The following is a 21,419-nucleotide window of genomic DNA, read 5'->3' as shown; positions in this document are numbered from 1 at the left end:
AAAACAATGGTAATATGGTGTGTTAACCTAATTTCGGGCCATATGTATCATAGTTCCGTTTTGCGAATTCCAAATATCGAATTTTAAGGAATCGCTATTTGGAATTCGCAAAACGGTATGTATGTACAAAATCGCTTTTTTATAGCGATTCCTTACCATTCCTAATTTGCGATTAGCAAATTGCTAATCGCAAATAAGGAATGTGTAGGAATCACATTTTATTTTGCGATTCCTACATGAATCCCGTTTTGCGAGTCTGTAATAGCGATTCCTTATGAATCGCTATTAAAGACGCGCAAAAAGAGTCTTTTATGAATCTGGCTGATAGTGCTTTAGTACAAATGTGCTTCTTGTGGGGTTATAATGGAAATTCTAGTCCAAGTACAATAATCACCGCTAGGGGATCAGACCTGGAATGGCTCCATTGGGGGAGGGGGAAAGCAAGGCTACGACAGACTTGGAGTTAGTGGGTTGTTACAACAAGCATTTGCAATGCAACAGGTCTCGCATTACTGACGTTTGAGCTATTGGCATTGCAAATAATAATGCAACGCCAATACCTTAAACTTTTAGTAATGCAAGAATGATTGCATTGTAAAAGCTTGTTTACAGTGCTTTGAGGCTTAGATGAGGAAGACATACCGTGCGATACTGACTGGTAGGGTGTTACATTTGATTTACAGCTAAGAACGGCTCCTCTACTTTCAATGGCATTAGAGGGAAGAAGATGACACTGTGAACACTTGTGCTGAGAACTCAAATTCTGCTGCTCTAATCGTTTGCATAATAACCCCCTTGGCTTTCTGGCGATAGCCTGGTGCTTTGCCTTTATAGCTCCTTGAAGCAGCTGGGTGTCACATGCAACACTGTAATTTAGACCCAATAAGAATAACAATTGTTCCATTATGAACATGTATATTTATAGGCATGACGCTTTCATTCAGTTGGTACCTGTAAGAGAACGTGCCATTTTTAAATCCAAAATCATCTCCAGGTGCAATTCTATACCACCCATCATAGAAGTCAAGTCAGAAATTTATATAGCGCGCTACATACCCATAGGGTCTCAAGGCGCTTGAGGAAGGGGGAAAATTACTTGTCGAATATCCAAGTTTTAAGTTGCTTTCTGAATGCTAGGTGGTTCTGAGTAAGCCAAAGGTGAGTGGGAAGAGAGTTCCAGGTTTTGGCTGCCAGGTAGGAGAAGGATCTACCTCCCATGGTGGCTTTGTTGATGCGGGGAACAGTGGCCAGGGCTTGGTTGGAGGATCGTAGTTGACGGGAGGGGGTGTAGAAGGACAGTCGTGTGTTGAGGCATTCGGGTCCAAGTTCATAAAGTGCTTTGTGTGCGTGGGTTAATACGCGGAAGGTAATTCTCTTATTTACGGGGAGCCAGTGGAGGTTTTTCAGGTGACCAGAGATGTGTTCTTTACGAGGGATATCAAGTATGAGCCTGGCTGAGGCGTTCTTGATGCGTTGGAGTTTTTTCTGGAGTTTTGCGGTGGAACCGGCGTATAGGGTGTTTCCGTAGTCCAGGCGACTCGTGACAAGTGCGTGAGTGACCGTTTTTCTAGTTTCGGTGGGGATCCAGCGAAAAGTTTTTTTGAGCATGCGAAGAATGTTGAAGCAGGATGATGAGACAGCGTTGACTTGTCTGGTCATTGAGAGTGAGGAGTCCAGGATGACGCCCAGGTTCCGTGCATGGTCCGTCGGGATGGGTGCTTTTCCAAGGGCCTCTGGCCACCAAGAGTCGTCCCAGGCGGAGGGGGAGGTACCTAAGATTAGGACTTCTGTTTTGTCTGAATTCAGTTTCAGACGGCTGTGCTTCATCCACTCGGCTACTTCTTTCATTCCTTCGTGTAAGTTGTTTTTGGCGGTGTTGGGGTTCTTGGTGAGTGAGAGGATCAGTTGGGTGTCGTCAGCGTAGGAGATGATGTTGAGATTGTGTTGGCGAACGATGGCTGCGAGGGGGCTCATGTATACGTTGAAGATGGTGGGGCTGAGTGACGATCCTTGCGGCACGCCGCAGATGACTTCAGAGGCCTCTGATTTGAATGGAGGGAGTCGGACTCTCTGAGTTCTTCCGGTGAGGAACGAGGTGATCCATTCCAGAGCTTTTCCTTGGATTCCGATGTTACTGAGGCGCTGTAAAAGGGTGCTATGGCAGACTGTGTCGAAGGCTGCGGAGAGGTCAAGGAGGATGAGGGCGACTGTTTCTCCATTGTCCAGTAGGGTTCGAATGTCATCTGTTGCTGCGATGAGTGCGGTCTCAGTACTGTGTTTGGCTCGGAATCCAGACTGTGAGGGGTCGAGGGATTTGTTGCTTTCGAGAAAGGCGGCAAGCTGGTTGTTGACAGCTTTCTCGATGACTTTGGCCGGGAAAGGAAGGAGCGAGATGGGGCGGTAGTTTTAGAGTTCGGTGGGGTCAGCTGTGGGTTTTTTCAGAAGGGCGCTGAGTTCTGCGTGTTTCCAGCTTTCCGGGAAGGTGGCGGAGTTGAGGGAGCAGTTGATGGTGTCTCGGAGGTGTGGTGCTATGATGGAGTCTGCTTTGTTGAAGATGTGGTGAGGGCATGGGTCAGTTGGGGATCCTGAGTGGATGGAGTTCATCAGGCGGATGGTGTCCTCAGTGGAGATTGGGTTCCAGTTGTTAAGGATGTTCAAGGGGGGAGAAGGTCCTGCAGAAGGTTGGGTGGGTAGGTCTTCGGGTCGGTTGTCGAAGCTGTTGTGGATGTCTGCAATTTTGTTGTGGAAGAAGGAGGCTAGGGAGTCGCAGAGGGCTTGAGAGGGGGTGATGTCGTTGGAGTTGGCTGATGGGTTGGTAAATTCTTTGACGATGTTGAATAACTCCTTGCTATTGTGGGCGTTGTTATCTAGTCGGTCTTTGAAGGCGGCTTTCTTGGCGGACCGGGTTAGTTGGTGGTGTATGCGGGTGGCGTTTTTGAAGGCGTCTCTGGTGTTGGAGTTTGGGTCTTTTTTCCATGCTTTCTCCAGGGAGCGGCAGAGTTTCTTGGATTTCTTAAGATCATCGTTGAACCAGGAGGCCTTCTTGCTGCTTAGTTTGTTTTGATGTTTTTTCAACGGTGCTAGGATGTCGGCGCTTTTGGATAGCCATTGGGTGAAGTTAATGGCTGCTTGGTCGGGGTTTGAGGAGTGGACAGGAGGGATTTGGAGGAGCGATGAAGAGATCTGGTCGATGGTGAGTTTGTTCCAATTTCTACGCAGGGTGGGTTGAGGGTGGTAGTGGATTGTGGGCTTATTGTAGAAAAAGTGAACGCAGCTGTGGTCCGTCCAATGAAGAGCTGTGGTGTGGCTGAAAGAGACGTATTTGCTGGAGGTGAAGATAGGGTCGAGTGTGTGACCTGCAAGGTGGGTGGTGGAAGTGACAAGTTGTTTAAGTCCGAGGTTTGCGAGGTTGTCCAGAAGGGTGGTAGCGCTGTTGTCATTGCTCTTTTCCAGGTGAAAATTGAGGTCTCCCAATAGGATGTAGTCCTCGGAGGGGAGGGCGTGTGGGGTGATGAAGTCAGCGATATCGTCATTGAATTGCGCCCGGGGGCCCGGGGGCCGGTAGAGAAGGGTGCCTCTGAGTATGGTTTTGGGGTCGGTGTGGATCTGGAAGTGAAGGTGCTCGGCGCTGGCAAGGTTGTCATCTGAGCTGGTTGAGATGTGAATGGAATTCTTGTGGACGATGGCGATGCCTCCTCCTGTATGCTTGACGCGGTCCTTACGGATGATCTTGTATCCTTCTGAGATGGCAATGGTGATGTCTGGGGCTGATGAGGCGTTCATCCATGTTTCTGTTAGGAAGGCGACGTCTGGTGAGATGGTGTCTAGTAGATTCCAAAGGTCGATGGCATGTCTGTGGATTGAGCGGGTGTTGAGCAGGATGCATTTTAGGTGGTTGGTGTCGGGTCTCTGTGTCGCGTTGGTGGATGAGGAGTTGGTTTTGGTGCCGTCGAACTTGCAGGAGTTGCATGAGAAGGGTCCATGGGTGTGTCCAGGAGCGGCTTGGACGCAGTTGAGGGAGCGGCCGGAGTTAAGGGCTAAGAGGGAGTCGGCATCGTAAGTGATGCGAGTGGGCTGGGTATTACAGGAACCAGGGGGTCTGGCGCTGAGCGCGGTCCAGGCGCGGACGGGCGTAGACGGGCGTAGACGGGCGTAGACGGGCTTAGCAATCTTGGTACAGTTTTAGCCCAATCATTTCATATTGCAAGCTTATCTTGAGTCGTCATCAAACATGAAGCTACTCTATAATTATTCTGACTGGAATGCTTACTTACGTACCAGAGTATTTTGCCACATAATGACCAAAGCAGAGCAAAAATGTGAATATTTACAAATAACGTTCGGTATACACATGAACTGGTAATTTTCATTCCGTTGTCATGCTTTCCGAATCACACAAAAAAATCTGTGCTTTGGTGGGAGTCATCCTGGCGTTAGGTACTGTTAGGGAACTTTGCCATTGGCTCCAGGCTGCTGCTCCTATACTGTCCCTTGTCACAGGCTAGTGACGTTGACGGCGAGCCTGCCCTCAAATGGGGCACTGGATGGCCCAGATTTGATGACTACAAAAAAAAAGTAATAATCAAAATGGGCGCCGTGCTACAACATTAAGCGCAGCGCCAGTGCATATTAAATTTCAGCGGGCGCCGTAATCATGTGTGGCACCCTGGCACATGAAATTAAGCGGGCGCCATGATCACGCACAGCATCCATGCATATTAAATTAAGTGGGAGCTGTGATTAAGCGTGGTGTTTCTGCATATGAAATTAAGCGGGTGCTGTGCTACAACATCAAGCGGAGCACCCATGTTGTGAAGGGACCCAAAGTTAGCAGAGCGCTTTACATGAGCACGAGTTGCATTACAGACATTAAATACGTTGGCTCGCCGCAGGAGTGATAGAGTTTTACTGGTAGAACCAACAAGTGCGCGAGAAGCATAGACACGCAGGCCACACAGGTATACTTTCTAAACGGTCCCGGCAGTTGCTGAATGAATATCGCTGCAGTAAAATGCAAGTTTCGAAATCCCCAATAAATTCCTCTTTTTTGTAAACAAGGCATCAAAGAAAATGACTGCGCACCAAAACCTACACCCAAACAGCAGCAGAATAACTAATAGGAAGGCTGCACCCACCTCCCGAGTGAATGACTTCAAAACATCAAAAGAAAATACATTTAAAACCAGAAGTGTAATGTTCTTAATAATACCAGGATTCAATAGATAGTTTGTATGGAGGTTTATTAGTTACACCTCAGCCATCAGCTACCCAAGAGCAACTGCCTCCTAGACAATCAAATGCACCAACAGTTCTGTGTTCTATAGAACTTACAGGTTACAAGAGAATGGAGCAAGACACCAAACATCTCCCTACCCATATTGAGATACAATATAACTTTAAAACAAAGTAAATAAGATGGTGTTGCAAAATACACATCAAATTTACACAGTATGAACAAATGCAACCTAGAGATATAAATAAGCTAAAACCCCAAACTAAAATGTTAATGAACAACATAGTCCTTCAGATAGCTTGGTACAGATGGTTTGCGAAGGCTGTGTTTTGGATAACTTTCCTTTGAGACACTGGACTTAACATCCACATCTTCATCACACATATTAAATGAGAATTATTCTTGAGACAACAACACAACTCAAATTCCAAATCTTCCCATTTTGCAATTTAACAGCATTTCTGAAACATTTCATTACATGCATGGGAGCAGTGTATTTGGACCAGGATAATGCTCCTACAGGAGCTTTTACACGTACTACTTCGCCCACTTTTACAATAACTTCTAGAACTTTCTTCCTTTTATCAAAATGTAACTTGTTCTTTTGTTGCATCCATTCCTCCTTTTTCCTCCAATCACCAATACCGTTGTCTTTCACACCCTTACCCCAGGTAATCCAACTTTGACATGATCTGGTATTTTAAGATCTACCTTTAAACAATTCAAATGGCGATCTCAGACTAGAAGTGTGAGGGGAGAAACAATGAGCTAAAATACATTTTTGTAACTATTCCTTTCAATCTAAATAATTTACCCTAGATAGTTGAATATTTTCTTTTTTTCACCCTATTAAATCTGCTCCATTGGTTTCAGGATGATAAACAGCATTTTTTATGAAAAACTCCACAGAACAAAAGGAAATCAGACATCTGTCCAGAACAAATTGAGGACCATTGTCAGATAGAAGTGTATTATGAAAACCTTCTCGTTTAAAAATATATTGTAAAAAGGAAATCACACAAGAAGATGTCACATTTGATACACATGAAACCTCAACCCATCTGGAATAGAGATCCATCAAAACTATCAAAAATGGAGTGCGATGTTCACCATTAAGTGGACCAAAAATATCAATGGCAATATCCTCCCATGGACCATTCGGTAATCTGTGACAAACCACGGGGACAGGAGGAGGAGTAAGTACTTTATCACTAATTTTGCACTGCATGCACTCTCTTACTTCTTGCTCGATCTCCACATCCATTCCAGGCCACCAGAAAGAAGTTTGAAGTCTTTATTTGGTCTTCACAATTCCTAAGTGTCCTATATGAGCTTCCTCAATTAATCTTTTCCTAAGAGAGGAAGGAGGAAGTAACTTACAATCCTTAAAAAGATATCATTTTCCACAGACAATTCTTCTGCAATTAAGCACCAAACCTTTACCAAAGAATTGTCAAAGGGAACATTAAACCTAATCATATGCATAACCTTTGTAAGCTCACAATCTTTCTTTACTTCATCATTCCACTCATCCTTGTGTATTACACCAAAGGTTATTTCACACACTTTCACTTCTTCTTCTTGAAAATCATCCTCAACTTGTTCTTCCTCAGTGTCGCATACAAGGCGAGATAAACAATCTGGTGTGACATTGTCAACACCAGAAAGATGCTCCACAAAAAAGTTGAAATCTTGAAGATCAATAACTCATCTCCTAATCCTTGAGGAAATGCAATTCAAACCTTTTTTTAGTAAAAATCACTTTCAATGGCTTATGGTCAGAACATACTTTGAAATAAGTTCCCCAAACAAAGTTTCTAAACTTATTCAGAGCCCAGAAAATGGCCAAAGCTGCTTTTTCTATTACCGAGTAATTTACTTCCGCTCAACATAAACTTGTGGATGCACAAGCAATTAAATGTTCTTTACCACCTCTATTCTGTTTTAAAATCGCACCCAATCCTTTCGAGCTAGCATCAGTTACAATACAAGTTTGTTCAGCTGGAATAAAGGCTTGCAAACTAAGGGCAATCTTTAGATCCTGTTTTAAATCTAAAAATTCCAGCTGAAATTCATCTTACGAAATAAACTCCTTGTTTTAACTAAGTAATTTCCTCATATTATTTGATTTACTAGTCAAGTTATTTACAAATTTCCCATAATATTCGATCATACCGAAGAAAGAAACCACTTCTTCTTTATTCTTTGGAGATGCTAAATTAACAATAGTATTGACCAATGTATTCTTTTTTAGGAGTTACACCTGTAGCAGAAATGCAATGCCCAAATAATTTACTTCTTGAACACTAAATTTGCATTTTTCAAATTTTAATGAGAGACCAGCTTTTTCTAATTTTCCTAAAACAAACCTCACAGAATCGTCATGTTCTTGTTGATTACTACCGAATATTAACAGATCATCTTGGTAGCACTTTACATTTTTCACACCTTTCAAAATAGAACACATAACTCTTTGAAAGACAGACGCCGCAGACACAAGACCAAACAGCATTCTTTTGTACTTAAATGCACCCATTGGAGTGATGAAAGCTGTACAATCTTGATAGTCTTGTGTCAGTTCAATTTGATGGTAGGCTTGAGTAAGGTCAAGAGTCGTAAAAACTTTAGCACCATCTAAAGTTGACATAATTTCATCGATATGAGGGAGAGGAAATTTGTCAACAATCACCTCTTTATTAAGGGACCTTAAATCAATACAAAGTCTGATGTCTCCATTGGGTTTGCTAGCAACCACCACTGGTGCCAACCATTCTGACGCTTCTACTGGAGTAATTATACCCTGTTGTAGTAGTTTATCCAACTCTAGCTCAACTTTTCTTTGAAGAGCAATTGGAATTCACCTCACCTTCGCCACTATTGGTATAGCTCCATTCTATAGTTTGATACAATGTTTGCATCTTTTTAGACAACCTAATTCATTTTGAAATAAACATGGGAATTTATCCACAAAATTATTAATCTCACCTTCAAATCTTGTGAACTTGAACTTGTGGATCAGGATTAGGATTCAAAGTAACTCCTAATGAACGTTGGTGTGGCCAACCAAGCAGACTATCCCCTACTTTTGAGACATACATTTTTCCAACAATCATTTTCTGTTCCATTTCTATACAAGCATTGAAATAACCTAACATGCTAATCGGTTGTCCGCCATAGCCTCCTGGATTCACATCCATCTTGAATAATTTATTTTTTCTTGAAACCACTTGCAAAATGTTTCTTTAGAAATAATAGAGATTTGTGAGCAAATATTCTTCTACAGACTCTTCTTTGACCTGTTCTCTTAGACCAAAATGATATCTCTCCATTATTGTACTTACACAAGGTAAGTAATGTCTATCTAGTTGTAAAATACATATTTCATATTCATCTAGCCCTCTCGGTTCCTGCATAGTGAGAGCAGGTAAAATCTCTAGTACCTCTTGTCCTTCAGCGCCTAAACAGTTCATAAGTAAAGAATATTTTCTTTCATCACTTACATTTGATCAACAGACCGTAGCATAGTGAGAGAATATTTTTTTCCACTTACTCCATTTAATAGGAGGTTCGCCTGGATTACTTAAAAAGAAAGGTGGAGCATGTACATTATGCATTGCTGTCACAATTGTGTTGCAAATTTCTAAACAAAATAAATTATTTAAAATATATATATATATATATATATATATACATACTTTAAAATTAAATAATACATATATGTAATTATTTCACATATAATTGACACGAAGTTTCATGAAATTTCATCAACTTATGCTTCAACAAAATAATTGAATGTGCCAGTGCAAAGTAGGATTTCTAAAATTGAACATATTTTAAGGATTAAAGTGTTTTTCAAAAAAAATAACCTAAAGCTTTGATGTGAATATCACTGTGAATGTTGAAATACTGATCAAATATATATACTGTCAAGTCAAGTCAAGTCAAATAATTTATATAGCGCACTACATACCCAGAGGGTCTCAAGGCGCTTGAGGGTGGGAGGGGAAATTACATGTCGAATATCCAGGTTTTAAGTTGCTTTCTGAATGCTAGGTGGTTCTGAGTGAGGCGAAGGTGAATGGGAAGTGAGTTCCAGGTTTTAGCCGCCAGGTAGGAGAAGGATCTTCCTCCCATGGTGGTTTTGTTGATGCGAGGGACAGCGGCAAGGGCTAGGTTGGAAGAGCGTAGCTGGCGGGGAGGGGGGGTGTAGAAGGAAAGTCGTGTGTTGAGGCATTCGGGTCCAAGTTCGTAAAGTGCTTTGTGTGCGTGGGTTAGGAGGCGGAATGTTATCCTCTTATTGACGGGAAGCCAGTGGAGGTTTTTCAGGTGGCCAGAAATGTGGTCTTTACGCGGGATGTCTAGTATGAGTCTGGCTGATGCGTTCTGGATGCGTTGGAGTTTTTTCTGAAGTTTGGCGGTGGTACCGGCGTATAGGGTGTTTCCGTAGTCCAGGCAGCTTGTAACCAGAGCATGGGTGACCGTTTTTCTAGTTTCGGTGGGGATCCAGTGAAATGTTTTTTTGAGCATGCGGAGAATGTTAAAGCAGGATGATGAAACGGCGTTGACTTGTCTGGTCATCGAGAGTGAGGAGTCCAGGATGACACCCAGGTTCCGTGCGTGGTCCGTCGGGATGGGTGCTTTTCCTAGGGCCTCTGGCCACCAGGAGTCGTCCCAGGCGGAGGGAGAGGTACCTAGGATAAGGACTTCTGTTTTGTCTGAATTCAGTTTCAGACGGCTGTGCTTCATCCACTCGGCGACTTCTTTCATTCCTTCATGTAGGTTGGTTTTGGCGGTGAGAGGGTCTTTGGTGAGTGAGAGGATCAGTTGAGTGTCATCGGCGTAGGAGATGATGTTGAGGTTGTGTTGGCGTGCGATGGTCGCGAGGGGGCTCATATATACGTTGAAGAGGGTGGGGCTGAGTGAAGATCCTTGTGGCACGCCGCAAATGACTTCAGTGGCCTCTGACTTGAACGGTGGGAGGCGGACCACTAAATTAAATGAATACAGAAAAGACGTGCCGATCGTCGTGTTAAACAATCTTAGAAACACTTTTCTTTTTCAAACAGGGCCAGTCAAATTGCTAAGTTACATCTGTCAGAGATGACGTGTTGGTAGAGACACTTTTCTTTCAAACAGTGCCCCCGTCAAGTTGCTAAGTTGTTTCTGTCAGAGGTGACGTGTTGGTTCTGTCATAAGAGGCAAAGTCTGCAGTTGCGCAATGAAGCTCAGGAGACTGATGACGCTTCACAATCATCAAATCCCTTTGCGGGATTCTAGTGCGTCATCAGTCACCATAGACTGTTGAGGAGAGAGGAGCTCTTGTTACTACCGATCGCTCGCAAACAGGAAACTGCTGTTGTTGAGTTAACAGCCACACAATGATCAAAACTATTAATAATTTTGAGACGAAGACCCAAGAAGCTTCCGTTCTTTCTTATCATCCTCCTCACCACAAACACACAATCACAAACAGCCGCTGGAGAAATGCACATCCACTTTCCCTTCGAAAACAAACAGCCGCTGGAGGAGTTTGGGAAATAATGTAAGTCCAAATCTTTTTCCATAGATTTTCCTGATAATATTATGCTCTTTAAGTTCCCTCCGTGTATTTCGTCACACATTATTAGTTTATACACCCCCATTTGCTGTCTCTCATCAAAACGCCACACAGACCAAAAGAATTAAATGATTCACAGTACCTTACAGGTCCGGACTACCTGTATTTCTCTGGCCAAGACGACAAAATTTCAATTTCAAATAACTTCTGTCAGCATTTAATTCTATGCCAACATTAGACAGCGTCAGATACTCATCTGGATGTTGAGGTGATTTTCCTCCGTTTTAAAATCTGACGATCGTCGCCAGTGTAATGTTCTTCATAATACCAGGATTCAATAGATATTTTGTATGGAGGTATGAGACAACAATTCTGTGTTCTATAGAACTTAGAGGTTACAAGAGAATGTAGAAAGACACCACAAGAAGCAGCCACCATTATTGAAGCCGGTGCCCCAAGTGCTGTATGGGGCAGGATGTAGAAGAAAGTGAAAGCGCTGTGCTGAAACGCTGTTGGGATGACAGAATAGCATACAAAAGAAAGTGGAAGCGCGCCATGCAGGCACTGCGAGCAGGAGGCAGGGCGGGACCATAACATGCTTCCCTTCCAATTAAATGCACGCCGTTTTGACCCGCGCCAAACAGAAGCATGGGTGGAGCTTTCATCCCGCTTCCAAAGCTAAATCGAAGACAATAGTCTCCAAGCGAGCAGCGCATAGGCAAGACCTAAAAAGGGTGAATTGGGGTTTCAAATGTCCTCCCAGCAACCCCTGATATGCTGATTGGCAGCCAGGATTGCACAACCCCACAGTACTTGAGCTCTCGCTGGAGTGACAGGAGTGTCGATATCCTGGTTCAGGGCTGGTCACACGGCAAGCTCTCGAAGCTGGGAGATGATCTTACGACAGTCAGCCTGGGCTGGCAGGTTGAAGGCAGACAAGTCTGGTGGCTCTAGCAAAATAAAGGGCCCGATACAGCAATCTAACTCACAACTCACCCTGTCCTCCAGAACTCAGGTTTGGTTGGCACTATGTCTCTGATTGTTATGGTGATGCTGTGGTACACACACAAAGGCTTTCCTCGGTGCTGCAGCGTCAGCCCATGCACAGAGCTGGCGATTACGATCGGTGCAGAGCATGGATCATTGTAGATTTTATTTAGAAGTCCAACAGCAAATGCTGGAATGTTGTAGAGCACAGTGCTCGATCTGGTGAAAATGATGTCTTTGATGGCTTTGATACCTCGACAACAGGGGGCAAGTCAACAAGCCCTTGGAGTTCTTGGGTAGCAAAAAGGTTGTGGAGGGCAGTTTCAGACCTCCCTCACTCCAGAGGTAGCAGGCACAGGCCAACACAGCAGAGCAAGTGACAAAATGTTCTATAATATGGCATGAGTCTCAATCTATGCCTTCATTCTGACTATCACGTCACGTGAGTTTCCTCTCACCTGCTTGAAAATCTTTCAGCTGACTATTAAGCCCCATCGAGATTCTTTCCCTTTTTAAGAGCCCTTCATTTTTTGTTTCCCCCTAGATTGATCCACTGATGAAGAGCAACATCAATGCCCGAAATGCATTGGGATTATGGCTTTATGATTTTGGACCTATTTACATCCTGAGTGACTCAAATGTTACATGTTGTGAAAACATTCAATAATGAGAAAAATAAGGATCATTGAAAATAAGTGATCTTCGAATAAAAACATACCAGTAGCAAAAGACTTTGCCATTCTAATCTGGTGAAAACTTATGATTAACACGTTGTTGTGTTCTTTACGCTGTGCACCAGGGGACGACCTCTACTCAGGGGTTGCAACATTTTGTACAGGTCTACTTGAATCTGGGCTTGCTTTCCATTAGCCTAATGCCTGGGATCTATTCTAGGCCATTAAATCAAGATAATAGTGGCTATCAATGTTTGAGGACAAAGACAGGCTGTCCAAGTGCAGTCACAGGTGGATTGCACTTCAAAACTACATTAGGTTAAAACCTCAAGGGTACCTTGCAAAACCATACAGCAGTCAGGCTAGAGTCCACTTCCTGAAATACAAGCTTGGCTTCTTACCCCTATTAAGACATCTCCCCCTCCCCATGGGGAAGGAGTACGGGAAGATATTTGCCGGCTATGCAGGAAAGAACCGGAGAATATTGTTCATGTCTTATGCCTGTGTCAAGCATGAATGGAGGATCGACGAGAGCTTCTGTGAAGGAAGTGGAGAGATTGGGGCTTACGGTCATGCAGAAAGGCGGTGCTGGCCTGCATTGATCCAACAGAATCATACTATGGTCAAGTATTTACAGAGATTTGGTAAGAAGCCTGCCATTAAGAAATCAGCAGAAGACGGGGTAGCAGTAATTGCCTGAGAAAATATTACTACTTCTGATTATTCGCGCACATATACCTTAAACTCTTCCCAGTAACTTGTTTTGACTGTAACTGACCATGGCATAAGCACTTGCACTTTATTCCCAAAAGGTACCATCTCCGAATTCCCAACAAGCCATCAAGACTTTAGGCCAATATAATGCTGGGTCACCTCCTAAAGCTCGCCTCAGACTACACTACCTGCATCCCCTACTTGGTTTTGCTATAGAAAATTTTAGAATCTTCACCTCTGCACCCTAAAGCACTTAAAAACTTTTCTGCGCTTTTACTCTATTTTTAAATGGTCTTTGTGTAATGGTCGCTCTACTCTCTTAGAACCTTTTTACCCTGATCTTAAAACAAGTTCCCTAAATCTTAATGGGTTTTAAGTGATTTCATGAACATTTAACTTTAGGTGATGATGATTTGATTTTATACTTTGTTGTACTGTGTTTATTATGTATTTCAATGCTACGGTTTTTATTAATCAAGCAATAAAAAAAATATCACCCAATATAATGATTTAACAGGGTCACCACCTTTGCCCCGCCTACTGTTAAAACTATGTGAAGTGTCTCATGGCTAGCTAGTTTAATGAATTCGATTCCCTAGGTCAATTCTGATGCCCTTACATGTGAGGAATAAGTCAGAATCTGCCCTAATGAGAATTCTTATGCATATGTAAGGTCAGAAAAGTCCTGAAGATTTCAATCAGATGATCCACTCAATCTCTGCTTTAGCCCAAAGTGCTTTGTTTACCACCTCCACTTTTCCTGTATTCAGAGGGGACGTCATAAGAGTAATTCTTTGGAAAATGTATTTTACCTTCTATTTCTTAAAGAATGTGTTCTAAGAGTGGCTTGCTTCTTGCATTAATTTAGCTGAAGGTGTTCGATGCCTGCAGTGCCAAAAAAGGGTCTCAGTCGCGGTTTTGTTCATCGGCACCCAACGTGTCTGTGGGAAAGAAGGTGTGCATACGCAGCTTCACTGTGTGTTTTTCACTGCACGTGCATATTTGCCTGCAGCATTGTCAGTTTGTGCACTATAGATACGCCAAAGATTGTTAGTTCAGTTTGGCAATTCAAATGTGTTACGCCCTAGAAAAGCATAATGCATTTTGGCACAGAAGACTGGATTAGCAGCAACGTCATGTATGCCAAAAAGGAAAATACAAGCACCATGATCAGCATTGCTTGCCCATATAGCAATGACCCAATTTGCACTATATGAATTAGAAAGTCTATCCCAGACTAAAATCCTTGACACCATCTTTAACTGCTGCATCTCTTCAATCCAGACTAAGGCGCTCATTAGGATGGCGGACGGACCTGCGTCCGTCCGCCACCACAGAGGAGGAGGGACCGTCCGCAGGGGCAGCGGCGGTCCCTCCAGTGCAATTAGGATGTGACCGCCACCCTGGCGGTCACATCCTCAATATTTAACATTGCGGCGGGTGCTGCTTGAAACAGCACCAGCCGCAAGGTTAAATATTCATGCTTTGCATTTGCATGCACAAAGCGGCAGGCACCGCGCGGTGCCTGCCGCTGTGTGCACGCAAAGGCAGGGAGGTACCATAGGTACCCCCCATGTGCACCTCTCACCCTGGGGGCCCGCAACCGGCCCCCAATTAAATCACTGTATGCCTTTCCACAGCGGAGAAGCCGCCGCGGAAAGGCATCTGTTTACCCCCATCCTAATATGGCTGGCGGTGTCTGTTAGACACCGCCTCCATATTAGAGCTTTTCTGCCGCGGTCGTAAGGCGACCGCGGCGGAAAAGCGGCGGATGGTCTTCCTGACCCCCCAGCCATCCTAATCTGGCGGGGGGGTCTGTGAAGGCTCCGCAGCGGTTTTTCCGCATCCTCCGGGCCGGCGGACACTTCCGCCGGCCCGGAGGATGCGGAAAAACCGCAATCCTAATGAGGCCTATAATCTCCAAAATCAAGCCTATTATGGATCGCGGATTATATGTAATTGGGTGTATGGTCCTAGTTTGTGGCACACATATCCGAGGAGGGTGTACTCTGATGCAAACAAGCACTGTGTGCCTGGTATTTAATTAGGTGGCATGCGATTAAAAAAAAGGGTGGAGAGGAATGGGGCCAGAACACAAATTAGTTAGTAGTGGTATTACCACACTGCGCAGCTAAAACTAAAAAACTTGAATTTAGTCAGACATTCTTAGCATCTCCAATAGGTTATCTGACTAAAATATTTTACTTGTGGTACCATCTAATTGAGGTGTATTAGTCAATAAGGAGCCTTGAGATTTTGAAAAGTCTTTTACATTGGTTGAACACTGCGATGAGTACAGATGTGGTAGTGTCAGTAAAGAGTTCTGGATTTCGGTGCTCCTATTAAGCAGGTTGTGTCTGACTCGGAGAGTGGGGCTCAGGAAGGTATTTACCTTTCTTTAGATGATTATGTCTCAAGAAAAAACGTGAAACAGATATGGAGGAGGAAGTTCCTCGCTGGTGGCAGATAGAGTGCCTAGATTGGCCTCCCCAGAACAGCCCAGAGGGACGCTGGGAGACACCGACAGAGAGAGCGGTGCTCCTTATTTACCTGAGCTGCAGCCAGGTGAGGTGAGGCGCCATCCCCACAGAAATTGGATTGTGGTGGAGAATCAACACCTGAAAAACAGGTGATATTTTTCTATTTATTTTTCTCACTCAATAATATACAGCAGTAGCAATATCATGGTCCTGAAGAAAGCATAGGATAACTTCCACCTATATGCAGAAAATGTCGACCACTTGCTGAGTAGATATTATGTTAAATCTACTTGTTTTTTCACTGTTCACTGGTTTTTAAATTTAGGGGTCTGAGAGAAGCCATTAAAATTTCTGTTCTACTCAGTTCCACCTAATTTTACTCACTTCACCTATCTTCACTTGCACTGCTTTTTTTCAGTTGTAAACACCAACACCATACTGACACCACCCAGTAACAACACTATTACCAACATCTCCTGACTCATATAGCCCTCACCTTTTAATTAGGGTGACGGACTTCATACTAACTCCTGGGTAAGGAGTACCCAAATGATGTAATAATGGTGGCACAGAACGACAACTGATGGGAAAATTTTCCTACCTGGGCTGTATGTCATAGATATGAGTGTCTAGATGGTGTTTACATATCTAATTATATTTAACTCACAATTTAGTTTGCTAGTCATATAGTGTTGAGTCTAAAGTATGAAAACAGGGTTGTGACTCCTGGATACTTTCTGTTGCAAGTAGTTCTATTGGGGGCATGTGTCCAGTTTGGAGTCATTAAAGTAGCCCTTAGACCCTCTTTTAGATAGTATGTGTTTGTGGCAGATAGAGTGCTCCTTGAAGAGATGTGCTTTCAGCATCTTTCTTAACTACACAAGTGCATGCTTAAGTCTTATGTGCAGAGGGATATTGTTCACGTCCTGGGAGCTTAGCTTCAAATACACCCGAAAAGCTATTTGTCTAGTGCCATCATGTTTGAGTACTACATCCATCCTATGGATATTGTTGAATTTAAGTAGCCTCACAAATTAATTATTCTCTACCCCTACGTATTCATTGAGATATTGTGTATCTCAATGTTCCTATCAAAAGTAGTTTGATGTCTTTAAAGATGTGTCTATGCTATAGAAAACACTCAGAAAAGTAAAATAAATAGCAGCATACAGCCAAAGAGGGATTTGCAGGATGGTTTGTGATGCATGACAGTCTTTGAGCTGCAGAAAAATTGGTCATTCAACAAGTTGAACAAGCTTGGGAGGTGGGGCTTGTAATTAAAGATGTGTCTTCTATCATGCTGCAGCACAGAGAAGAACACTACTTTACAAATCATAGAGTATTCCCCTCTGACGACAGATGAAGATGACCCCCTGTCTCCTGATATTGCTGAACCTCTCAGCCGCCTTTGGCACAGTCGACCATCCTACCCTCATACGCACCTTGGCATTTAGAATGGGATTCACTGGCAATGTCCTTCGCTCATTCTTTCCAACCAACAGCAGTTTGTTCAAATGGGTGAGTCCAGGTTACAAAAGATCCCTTCCACCTACAGAGTTCTCCAGATTCCATTGTCCCCTCTTCTCTTCAACTTCTACATGGAGCAGCTTGGTGTTCATCTGAGAGATGACAGCATCAGGATTCACCAATATGCAGATGATACACAACACTACTTGAAAGTCCCCTTTGCTTCAGGCATACAATGCCTCAAACACTGCTGACACAGCATCCAGACCGATTTGTCCAGTGCCTAAGTCAATTTTAACCCAAACAAAACAGAATTGCTGTTATTTGCCAAGAACAACAAGAGTCAATACAAACCTGGCTCAATGACATGAACCATGGCGGTTTCAAACCCCAAATTTCACCAAATGCCAAGTCACTTGGATTCACTCTGAACCCCAACCTCACCCCCAAGGAGCACACTGCCAAAAACCAAAGGTGTTCTCATTCCAGTTCTCTTATTCCAGCTCTCTCTACCAAACAAAGTGAAACCATTTCTTCTAGAAAGTGACTTTAGAACTCCGGTTTAACTACTTCGATGCTGATGACGGAACCGCTCCATCATCAGCTGTGGTTGGGCTGTACTGATGACGGAGCGGTTCCGTCATGGCCCGGCCGCCGTGCCTGTGCGGCGCTGATTTCGCGCCTGCGCAGCGCGTTCTATTAGGCGGGCGGGGCCATGACGGAACCGCTCCGTCACGAGCACAGCCCAACCGCGGCTGGTGACGGAGCGGTTCTGTCACCAGCATGTGGCCGCCGCGCGGCCGCCCCGCCCTCTTAGCGCTGCGGCGCAATAGCCGCCGTAGCGATGGGGTTAAGCCCTCATATTCTCACATATGGAAGGCGGTAATGCCCTGCTTCATGATCTCCCAGATTACACATGGGCACCATTAGGGGAATCCTACACATTCAGCACACCTCATACAGGCCCTGAAGACATATAAACTCCACCTCCATCCTCATGGAACATGACTGCCACACCGTGCCGGCCTGCACCATCTTTATAACCAGCTTTATTCATTGCAAGGCCATCATAAACAGCATGCAGACAAGCTTATCATCTCCGGTGGTTCTTAGCACATCTGTAGGCATGACACTGGCAGACTGCAGACTAAGAAGTGTGCAAAAACAAGGCAGCAGGCCGTTTCAATCTACGCAGTGAGGATCCGGAACAACATCCTCATATCCAGCAGCGCCGCCAAACACTGATCTCATTTAGGAAAGAGTTGAAGACGCACCTCTTTGATGACACCCTCAAAACAGCTATTCTTTAACTCTTATTAATGAAAAACATGCTCTAGCATGACTTATTTGATCAGATTGTGAGTGAGGGCGCGGCATGATACTTAATACTAAAAGAAGCTACCAGATGTGCTAAAATATAAATAAAGGGGCCGGCTGACAAAAGCATTTATGACTATGCAAAGTTGTATTTCTGTATTCACTCACTTGTATATATCTCTGTAAATTGGACCAAAACACATAAAACAGGAATATTATTGGGGTAGTCAGGAAATATTCATAAACAGTTCGTATAAATAGAAAGGAATGTACCCTCTTTTCACTTTTACTAATAGGACTTAAATATTTCGGGGACGATTCACAAATGAATTTGTGAGCACAAGCAGTAGTACACCTGTTTTCAGAGTTCATAAGTTCATTTATCGATGAGTCCCAAAGTGTTTCTGAGAACCGTTCCCCTCTTGTCACTCCCAAGTAAGAAATCTGGAGTGACCTTTCTGCTTTCTGGTGCTTTGCCTCTAGGACTGAAAGCTACTGGTTCCACCCTACACGGTCCGCTCATAGATTCCTGGACGTTTGTTTCTGTGCTTTGTGCGTACTCTTCAAGTTCTTTCTCTATTTTCTTCCTCCAAACTGGCCCGTACATTTTAATTTCCCTAAACAAAATTACGATTATTAGAGCTTGTGCTGTGCACGTGCCCCGTTCACCTCACCTTGTGGCACTTTTAATTATAGGCACTTGATTTTCTTGCTCAGTGTAGCTGCACGCAGAAGGTGCTAGATCAAATAAACTTCCTTTGAAGAGCAATTTGCTAAGGACATAAAGCCCACTAGATACAAGCACTGCTGCCCACAACAGAGACATGCGGTATGCACGAGCTCTGATTTTATCACACCAGACAGATAACAAAATGCACCCAACAGGCCCAAACAGTTAACATAATTATACATTAACAAACAAGGTGATGACATTGATACTTCTGAACTTTACAGATTCCCTTCACATGCTGTCATATTACAATCTGAGAAAAAGAGCAAGGGCAAAAATCACTACTATACGGTAAACTGATATATATGCGAACAAATCGCACCAGAAGCTGACTAATGTTATGCCTCTGGGTCACTGCAGCCTCGTCATGATAGTGTGAAATGGTCCACTGCGACCAAACAGCGTGCAGCGTCGGTCTAACTGCAGCATCCTGCCTCCCCTTCGGCGGAGCCCAGCAGCCGTGGCGTGAAGCGCACCGCGCACGCCTTTAAAGAGCATGTGAGCAGCTGGGGCTCCCACGTCCAGATGTGCTCCGAGATGGACTGCTGCTGAGAGGACTGGTGCTAACCAGTCACATCCCCAAGACATGTTGCAAGAAGAAGAATGTGCTGATGTCACCACCAGTTTTGTCATAACAGCACCAGTGTCCAGCAGCCTGTTCCAAATGGAGACACACAGCTGCGCTAGCAACATTAATAGCAGTTTGGTTCATACAGCTGAAGTTCGTGATAAAGCTGAAAATAGAAGACAAATTGCCCCGGAGTTATCAAAGTACTGGCATTGCTTTTTAGAGACAGTGTTCACTGTGCGATGTACGCACCCCTCTACCCTCTTCTTCCACGTCACTAAAAGTTTAACGCAAAGCCACACTGGAAAGAAAAAAAATCACCGAACTCCTCTCGTCGAGGCGGAATACTGCGAAAATATGCAATGAACGACTTGTGAAAAAGTGTCCACGAATAAGGGCAAGGTGCATGGTCGGCTCTGGATATCGAGCAGGGAACCCCGATTGCGATACGAAAAAAACGGTCGTTTTAAATAAACTCCTGTCTTTCGATGGAATGTTGGGACCGAGAATTCAAAACAAAAGTTAAGAAACGTCAACACGAGAGTCTCGCCGCCTTTCTCCTAAATGAGGAGAGTTGGCATGTTTGATGCCCTCACGTCTCTCTAGGCTGGTTGTGTATCGGCTCACTCTGCAGAAAGGTCAGCGAGGCTGCAGCAATCTGCAGAAGAGATGCTCCAAGCCTGCCAGCACGGATGCAACACCGCCCACGCAGAAGGGCCCCCCACATTAGCCACCACTCACCATCCTCCCTGGATCCGTGCCTCTTCTTCAACTCCTCTTCCTCCAGCCCGGAAAGATTTTTTTTTCCCCCTCTACCCTGGCTGTTGGATAGTGTTGTTCTCCCTTCAAAGTAACAAACGGTGGTAGTTGGAGTGCTGATGATTGGACGCGCGATGGAAATGGAGCAGTGCTATTGGAGGATGCCTTTGTCAGTCCGAGGTGGGTGGGTGCGTGGTTTGGATGGCAGGCTGCAGCAGAGGGTTTGGCAGTAAAGCTTTTGTCCCCTCCTTCCCACACTCACTCATCATTATGTGCGTGCCCCGCATTCCTGCGAGGCCACGTGAGTCTGCAGCAGCCCGGGCAGCGGTGCGGTGTGCACAGCTGTGCAGCAGTGTCAGCAGCAGCAGCTCCAGTTTCACGGGAGGCAGGGCTGCTCCATTCAGCTTCCCGCCCTCCTTGTTCCCCGTATGGGTCCTGGAGGGCTAGAAAGGAGGACGAGATCTCGCCCTTACTTAACTGGACACGTCTCTTCAGCACACTTGAGCCAATTACGAGAATGTTCTCTGCGAAAGCCGCCTCACCGGCCAGCAAACTCCTCATACGAATTATGTTTTCGGGCGAGTGGTTATCTCATCTGTTGCGTTTTCTTAGAAGTGTAAGACGTTTTCTAAAATTACCTCCGAATTAACACACAGCTTCACTGCTTTTACGAGGTAGAGTGAGAATTTTAAGCATGTTTTTTTTAGCTCTCTTGGGTCAATTACACTCTTCGTGTTATTTGTGAGCCTTTTAGATCTTGTCTTCTTGTGGCTGAAAATGGCCCTCCTAACATTTATTTGTACAGCAGAGATGAGTTTAAGCCTGTCGCGGCTTTATAGCTCGGATTATTGTGCATTCTGGTACTTGTAGTTTTAGCTTTCACTTTAGAAACCATAACCCCAAAGGCATCAGAATGCAAAAATATGTCATACA

General features: G+C 44.3%; 1 protein-coding gene across 3 annotated transcripts in view; it reads right to left on the bottom strand.

The window, feature by feature from the left end:
* ARHGEF10 (Rho guanine nucleotide exchange factor 10) overlaps nucleotides 1–20,663 on the bottom strand; it is an 888,980-nt gene extending 868,317 nt beyond the window's left edge. For 2 of the 3 annotated variants that reach the window (XM_086926411.1, XM_086926413.1), the window contains exon 1: nucleotides 20,469–20,663. The gene's annotated coding sequence lies outside the window, so the exon portion shown is untranslated. The remainder of the gene's footprint in view (nucleotides 1–20,468) is intronic. The other variant, XM_086926412.1, reaches the window with a different exon arrangement.
* Between the last annotated feature and the right edge of the window lie 756 nt (nucleotides 20,664–21,419).

The sequence above is a fragment of the Lissotriton vulgaris genome, chromosome 6 (assembly GCF_964263255.1).
Source record: "Lissotriton vulgaris chromosome 6, aLisVul1.2, whole genome shotgun sequence".
Taxonomy (NCBI): Eukaryota; Metazoa; Chordata; class Amphibia; order Caudata; family Salamandridae; genus Lissotriton; species Lissotriton vulgaris.
The sequence above is the reverse complement of the archived record's forward strand: the minus strand, read 5'-3'. Positions and strand labels throughout refer to the sequence as shown.